This window comes from Choloepus didactylus, chromosome 6 (assembly GCF_015220235.1).
Source record: "Choloepus didactylus isolate mChoDid1 chromosome 6, mChoDid1.pri, whole genome shotgun sequence".
Lineage (NCBI taxonomy): Eukaryota > Metazoa > Chordata > Mammalia > Pilosa > Megalonychidae > Choloepus > Choloepus didactylus.
Genome location: NC_051312.1, coordinates 81,039,582 through 81,046,758, shown reverse-complemented (window position 1 = coordinate 81,046,758; position 7,177 = coordinate 81,039,582). Strand labels below are relative to the sequence as shown.

Below are 7,177 nucleotides of genomic sequence, written 5' to 3'. Positions count from 1 at the left end.
AAAAATGTCTTTTCTTGGTAGATGATTAAGATGTAATTGTATTTCCTATTGCTGTTATTTTTGCCATTGTATTAAGATATTTATTTCCCAAAGGTGAATGCTCCTGCAAAAATAACCATTCAGAACTATTTCTGAATGGTCCAGGACAAAAAATGACTGCTTGGAGAGTTGTCCTCTTTCTCCTTATCAACTTATACAGTGATGTGATCAGTAAATGTTAATCAATGCTTCGAAATTTATACTAAATCAAAGGGACATATTACTGAAGTCAAGCTTTGGGATATTTATACTTTGGTTTTCATTCTTTGCCTTTGCATTTCCAAGTCAAAAAAACTGTCTATTCTGTAATCTACCCTGCATGAATCAACCTTATAAGCCATTCAAATACAAAATATACGTTCTATAGTAAATGATGGCATCTCTTAACTCAAACTTACAGGGCAGCCCAAGGCTGATATTTCTTTTGCTGAAACTCTGAATGATAGGAACTGAAATATAGGAGTTTTAGGGTGGAGACCAAAGGGCCTTGGATTTTCTTTTATATATTCCATCCCCATCCCAAAATTGTAAAAGTGGTGAGAAAGAGATTAAATGGTATGGCCTATAGAGAAGATGATTCATCTCTCTTCCATTTCTCATGAGAATTGCATCGCAGTCTTGATAATCTGCAGGTACTATATTAGTCCTATACGTCTCATTGAAATTCTTTCTTTATAACTGCATGTATTGTTACACCAACATGGCAGTGTATGCACATAAAACGTTTGGAGAATTAAGCTGCCTTTAGAAACAGGATAGATAAATGTTTAGAAATGGTCTAAGGGGAGTGTATGTAATTGGCTACTCCAATTTTGCAAAAAGAGTCATTTTGAGCAGATTCTTAAAAGATCAGTAATAATTCAGTTTTGAGGATTTGACAGAGGGTATAAGGAGTATAAACAAGTGATACTGATTACCTACTGGTACTGTGAGTATTTCTCACCATTTTTCCTCTTTCCATGGAGAATCTCTTCATATCTTTAACAAAAGCAGGTATGTATCCTAACACAGCTGAGTGTATGAAAGTAATGCTTCAATAAAAAGCAGAGGAAGCTTACACATCAAGATACTAAGATTATTAGCATTTTTCCTAGATTACTTCTTCATTTTTCCTAATCCTTAGCTCCCTTCTCCATATGGAACAGTGCAAAGGTTTTTGCATCCACATTATCTTTGTGGGAAAATAAAATTAAAATTAATTAATTAATTACTACTAAAATACATTAAATAGCCAGTCATGTCTTACATTTAGGACACAAAGGAGGAGTTTTTAATTATGCCTAATGCTACCAGGAAATAATTCATAGAGGAGGCAATATTTGACCTGAGAGGTGAATGATGGTAAAGCCATGGGTGCATGAAATACGTTGAAAAGAAACAATGTTATAATCAGAGAAAAGTATAAAAGAAAAGTTGGGAAATTATAAAATCATTTACAGAATTCTACATTTCTTTTCCTTATAACTGATAAGTTTGAAAAGAGGGTTAATGAATATAGCAGTAATATTAATATTAATAGGATACCCTAAATTTGTGTCTGGTATCTCCTAAGAATGTAGTCAGTGAATATATGACTGGATTTTAGGGAATAGTACATTATTCAAAAATATTTAGAGCAAATAAGGTGTTTTTGTTTTCTTTTGTTATGTTTTTCCATGTGCAATTAAACATAATAAGAGACCTCTTGTTAGTAGTACTGAACCTGCTGTGATATACTAACTGTATGTCTGGAAAAAGACACTTGAAACTCAGGACCAAATCAGCTTTTATACTACTTCTCTATGAATTTCAGGGACTTCCCCAAATTGCCATAGTCTAACTATGAGGTTATCCAAATGTAGCCATGGAAGTAGAGAGTCAAATCGGTTTTTGTTTTCCATCAAGGTGGAGCTATTTAATGTTGTCATATGGGTCCTGAAATCAGGGTAGATTTTTATGGTGAGGAAGTATTTATTTATCCTTAATTAGTGGTTAGTAAAATTCTAAGACTAGTGAGTATTGGTAAAGAACATAAGGAATGTGCAGAAAGAGAAATGCAGAGATGAACAAAGTTGTCAATGGAATTTATGGTGTCAACAGAGAAAAAGGAGTAAAAAAAAGCAATACAAAAAAAAAAAAAGCAATACAGTGAGGTCATTTTGAGATGGATGGAAAATAGGACAGAATGTGGTGGCAAAATCAATGGATGTAGTTTAAAGAGAAAATAGTTTAAAGATAAATAGTATGAAGATAAAGTAGTTTAAAGAGGAATTTAAAGATATCAATTGAGAGATGTCCTTGATAAGTTTATTTCTTTGGTTGCTAAAAGGGCATTTAGATTTTTTTCCCAGAAAACAGGAGACAAAGTCTTATTGCTGCAGTTTGAAAAATCCCAAAGTTGATTAGATAAATACGGTGAATCTTAGAGATTCTTGTCAGGGTTATAGTTATAAATAAAAGGAGAGGTAGATAATGTTATCAGGAGGAAATACAGTTTTTGGTAAAACAAAATGTGTTAAAATATGAAAAATGTTTTGTTATATACTCTTTATGCTTAAATAGTGATTATGGGGAAAAGCAAATAGACAAAAAACCAGAGCATAACTAGGAAATTATCCTAGAAAAGGGGAAGAGAGTCCCTTATTTCTGGGAATATGGTGTCAGGGAGAATAGAATTTGAGAGTTTCTAAAATTATAATTAATGTTTTATGGCCATGAGGGGGGATAATTTTGGGGAGTTGGAAGAACGGGGTGGAATTCATGAATAGAAATTGCTGGAAGTTTGCCTGGAGATTCAGAGCCCCATGAACCTTAGCGGCAACCATTTCCAGAATTGTGGCTTTCTCTAGTATCATTGAATATCTCTGTTGCAAAAGCTGAATGTATTCTCAAAAGTTGAGTATTTCAAGTGAGGGCACATAGATAATCAAAGAAGCAAGGGTATTATGTCAGGGGCAACAGATTAGCTAATGAATGTAAAGGAAAAGAAGTAAATCAGGAAGAGGTTGTAACGGCTTTGGAAAAAATATATCAATGAAACTAAAAGAATATACTTTGTTGAAGAATGAGATTTGTCATATGACAACATTATTAGTTGTAACTTGTATATGAATTATGTGAGATACAGAATATTTCAAGATTATTTCCTTCTCTATGTGTATCAGGGAATATATAGCTAATGTATAAGTTAATTAGAACTTCCTTAGGGTCAAACTCTGAGACAAAGGCCTTCTCTCAATGTCTTCCTAAAAGCTTATGTGTCTGCACCGTATGTTTATTATTTAGAAATGTGCTTATAATGTTCAAAAATAAAACATTGCCTCCTTGAGATTCAGGGCCTTACTTTATGTGTTCTTATTTCCCAGCACCTGAAATAGCTCAGGAAATAATGTGTTCCTCTTAAAATTTCTTTCCTTCTACCTGACTGCCTAAATGAATAAGTGTTTTAGGGTCAGAGCACAAGAGTGGAGATAAAAGTAGTATATAATTTAAGTCCCAAAATTTTATAAACTAGAAAAGAAAATGACATTCATTGAAATGGGTTTTAACTGATGATTCACAATCCATATGCTCTCATATTTAACAGGTATAAGTTTGTCTTTTTCTTTCATAGTGAGGGCTGTATATCTCTCAGGCTGACACTGTGTGTATGTGTGTGTGCCTGCCAGTGTCTTAAGGGAGTATATAGAGAGAGGAAGAGAGTGAAAGTGAAACATTCTGGGAGTTCCTATGTTGAATCTTGTATTTATTTAATTGCCCCATCAATAAATGAGTTTGTTTAACAAAATGCCCTTTGAAAAAGTCACAACTTCCAATTTCATAAATGTAGATAAAGTCAGGAAACAGAAGAGAGAAACATGACATATTCTGCCAGATGTAATCAACAGCCCAAAGCCACCATGTTTAAGCTCAATGGCACCGTCTTCAAGCCTTTGTTGCTGACCCTGATTGGGATCCCTCACTTGGCGTCTGTGCAGTTCTGGATTGGGATTCCTTTCTGTGCCATGTACATCTTTGCTCTGGGAATTCCCTGCTCCTGGTCATCATCAAATCTGAGCACAGCCTCCATGAGCCAATGTATCTCCAGCTGGCAATGCTTGGAGCAACAGACATTGCTCTCAGCACATGCATCCTACCAAAAATGCTAGGTATTTTCTGGTTCCATTTAGCAGAGATCTATTTTGAAGCCTGTCTCTTGCAGATGTACTTCATCCACACATTGCAGTGTATTGAATCAGGCATTCTGTTGGCCATGGCCCTGGGCCACTATGTGGCAATCTGAGACATGCAACCATTTTCACCCAACAATTTCTTACTCAGATTGGGGTTTGGGTGACACTCAGAGCTGCCTTTTTTGTTGCACCAGGTCTTATGCTCATCAAATGCCAGCTTAAATATTACAGAACCCCTGTGGTCTCCCACTCATACTGTGAGCACATGGCCATCGTGAAGTTGGCAGCAGAAGATGTTTGGATCAACAAGATGTATGGTCTGTTTGTGGCTTTCAGTACACTTGGATTTGACATCATCTTTATCATGCTCTCCTACATCCAAATATTTATAGCTGTCTTCATCCTGTTTCAAAAGGAAACGAGGCTCAAAGCCTTTAACACCTGCATCACCCACATTTGTGTCTTCCTTGAGTTTTATCTCCTGGCATTCTTCTCCTTCTTTACTCACAGGTTTGGTTTCCAGATCTCACCATACATCCATATTCTTCAGCCTAACCTTTACGTGCTTGTCCCAACTTTGCTCAATCCTCTTGTTTATGGAGTGAAGACCAAACAGATTCAAAATCAACTATCTGAGATTTTCCACTCAAAGGACCCTTCCCAATTTCTCATTCAAGTTATTTCACTTCACAGAACAAAAATTCACTTTGAGAAACACCATGTTTTTGTTTAGAATCCATGTTTCTAAAGTTCACATTGTACTAAAATATGAAGTTCTAAGTTTGCATTGAAACCTACAAGGGTTTGATGTTTTACAAAAGAATTTAAATTTTTATGGATGCAGAATTATTTTGAACATTGACAGTTAATCACGTTTAGTTAGTAGATGTAAAAAAAGGCAAAATTTATGAGGATTTTTTGTAATTCAAATCACTTTTCAGTGAAGGAAGTTTGTTAAGAGCACAACCAAATTTTTATATTCTAGCCTCTCTTTAAAAATTATAGATGGCATTGTTGTCACTGCATAAGAAATTTAGTGTAATGTGTTATAATTCTGATATATATGAACCAAAGTAATTTTTACTATCATTTATATTCACATTCATTGACATCATTATCACCACCATTCCCACTCTAAAGCCTTTCCTATTTAATTATTATTTGTACAATATGTGGATAAAGATTTTTATCTTACACATAAATGTATTTATAATTACCTTTTCCACCATCTGTTTAACACAGTCTAATATAGACTCACTTATTATACAGTTGTTATCATGTATTTCAAACACACAGGGGATAAATGGAATGACAACAAATGATGGTATATATGGATTCATTAGAAGTTAACGTATTTGCTTGGTTTGTGCTTCTATCTGATATGAAATTAAAATAAATTTAAATAAACTAGTTTTATGATATAACTCGAGGAGATTCAATTAGTTCTGCAAGGGAGACTATTTGTTTTATATTTATGCTCATGGTTTCATAGTTATTTTTGTGTTTTCCTGGATCTAACATCCAAAAATATTCACCGATGGGCACATGTACATATATTAGAAACATGCATATAAATTGTTTACTAGACATTTATCTTAAAATAAATTATGCCTTACATGTTCCTGTGGATTTCAGAATGATGGTGTTTTAGGAGATTAAACAGGTTTAAATCTACGGAGCAGGTCTATGAAGACAACTGTGTAGGACAATTGCTGTTTGTGGGGTAATGATCTAGAGAACTGATGGCAAGTGGTAGTGTGGATTTGGAGACTGTCTTTTATTACATATGCAACCTCTTGGTTAGTGTTTTCCTCATACCGTTGTGAGATATGGTGAGGTCACATGCATTTCAAGAGAGACAGAGAAACTGGAAGAGTTTTAAAGATTTATTATTCTCTCTGTTCCCTGGGGGAGAACACATCACACTGCACAGGTCTTCATGTGAAAGCATGTGGGTCGATCATTAAGCAGAGAAATCCAGAAGGGAACTCAGTAAATTACTTTATTGTGGTTTCTGCAGGAAACATGGAAGATTGAGGCAGGTATACACTAATAAGGGGTTTTATTGGTTATGATTGAAAATGGTGCCCCTGTGATTTTGAGGTTGTTTACTAGTAAGCAGGTTAGAGTAATTATTATCTAGGTGTATCAGATGCTGAGATGGGGCTTGGACACCTGGGAGCATCTATAGATGTTAAAGCATCAATTTACAGCAGCAGAAAACATGGTAAATACAGTGGGCCCTGTGATGCATGAGCAACATCACCATTAGTGTGAGTATCCAGCAAGTCCTTGGGTGTGATTAGGAAATACAATTGTGAATCAGAAATCGATTTGCTGGAGGATACTTGAAAGATATAGGGAATGATGCTACTGAAGAAGATGGGCTCAGCACCTGATTACAATTAAAAAATTCTACCTAAGACCATTAATATAAATAGTAGTCCTTGAAAACCTGCTATAAGCCAGTTTGTCCATTTACCTTGGGATTACCAATAAAACAATTCAGAAGCATTAAGGACTGGTGGCATTAGCTGAGTAATATAATGAGACAAGCAAAAATAGGAATTTTTTTTCCTTAGGTATTATAGTATTTGGAGACTTTCAGAGTGTTGTTAATGTACATGTAGCATGAAGTTCCATTGATTGAGCATATTCCTCCCTGTGTGGCTGAAATGTAATCAAGAGCCAGTCTATTCTCTAGGACCATGTGGGTCAATGACCTAAATTTAGCATTATACATGCCATTTCAGCAAAGGAGTAGAGTGTGGCTGACATTGTTTGTTGGCCCTAGCAATTTGGGTTTGTCTGACCACAGTTAATTCCAGTGGCGACTCTCACCACACCTAGTAGTGTTGTAACTTCCTGTAAACAACAGGATTAGAAGGGGGCCCTTTTGAGTCACAACCTTTGTGGTCATCTCTTACAAGGATCTCCTGGTCTAGAACAATGCTGTCTGAGGTGATGTCATCTCCAGTGATGAACTT

The 7,177-nt window shown here is 35.3% G+C and overlaps 1 pseudogene; it reads left to right on the top strand.

Annotated features, from left to right (window-relative positions):
- Positions 1-3,917: 3,917 nt before the first annotated feature.
- Positions 3,918-4,923, top strand: LOC119537088 (annotated as a pseudogene).
- Positions 4,924-7,177: the final 2,254 nt, after the last annotated feature.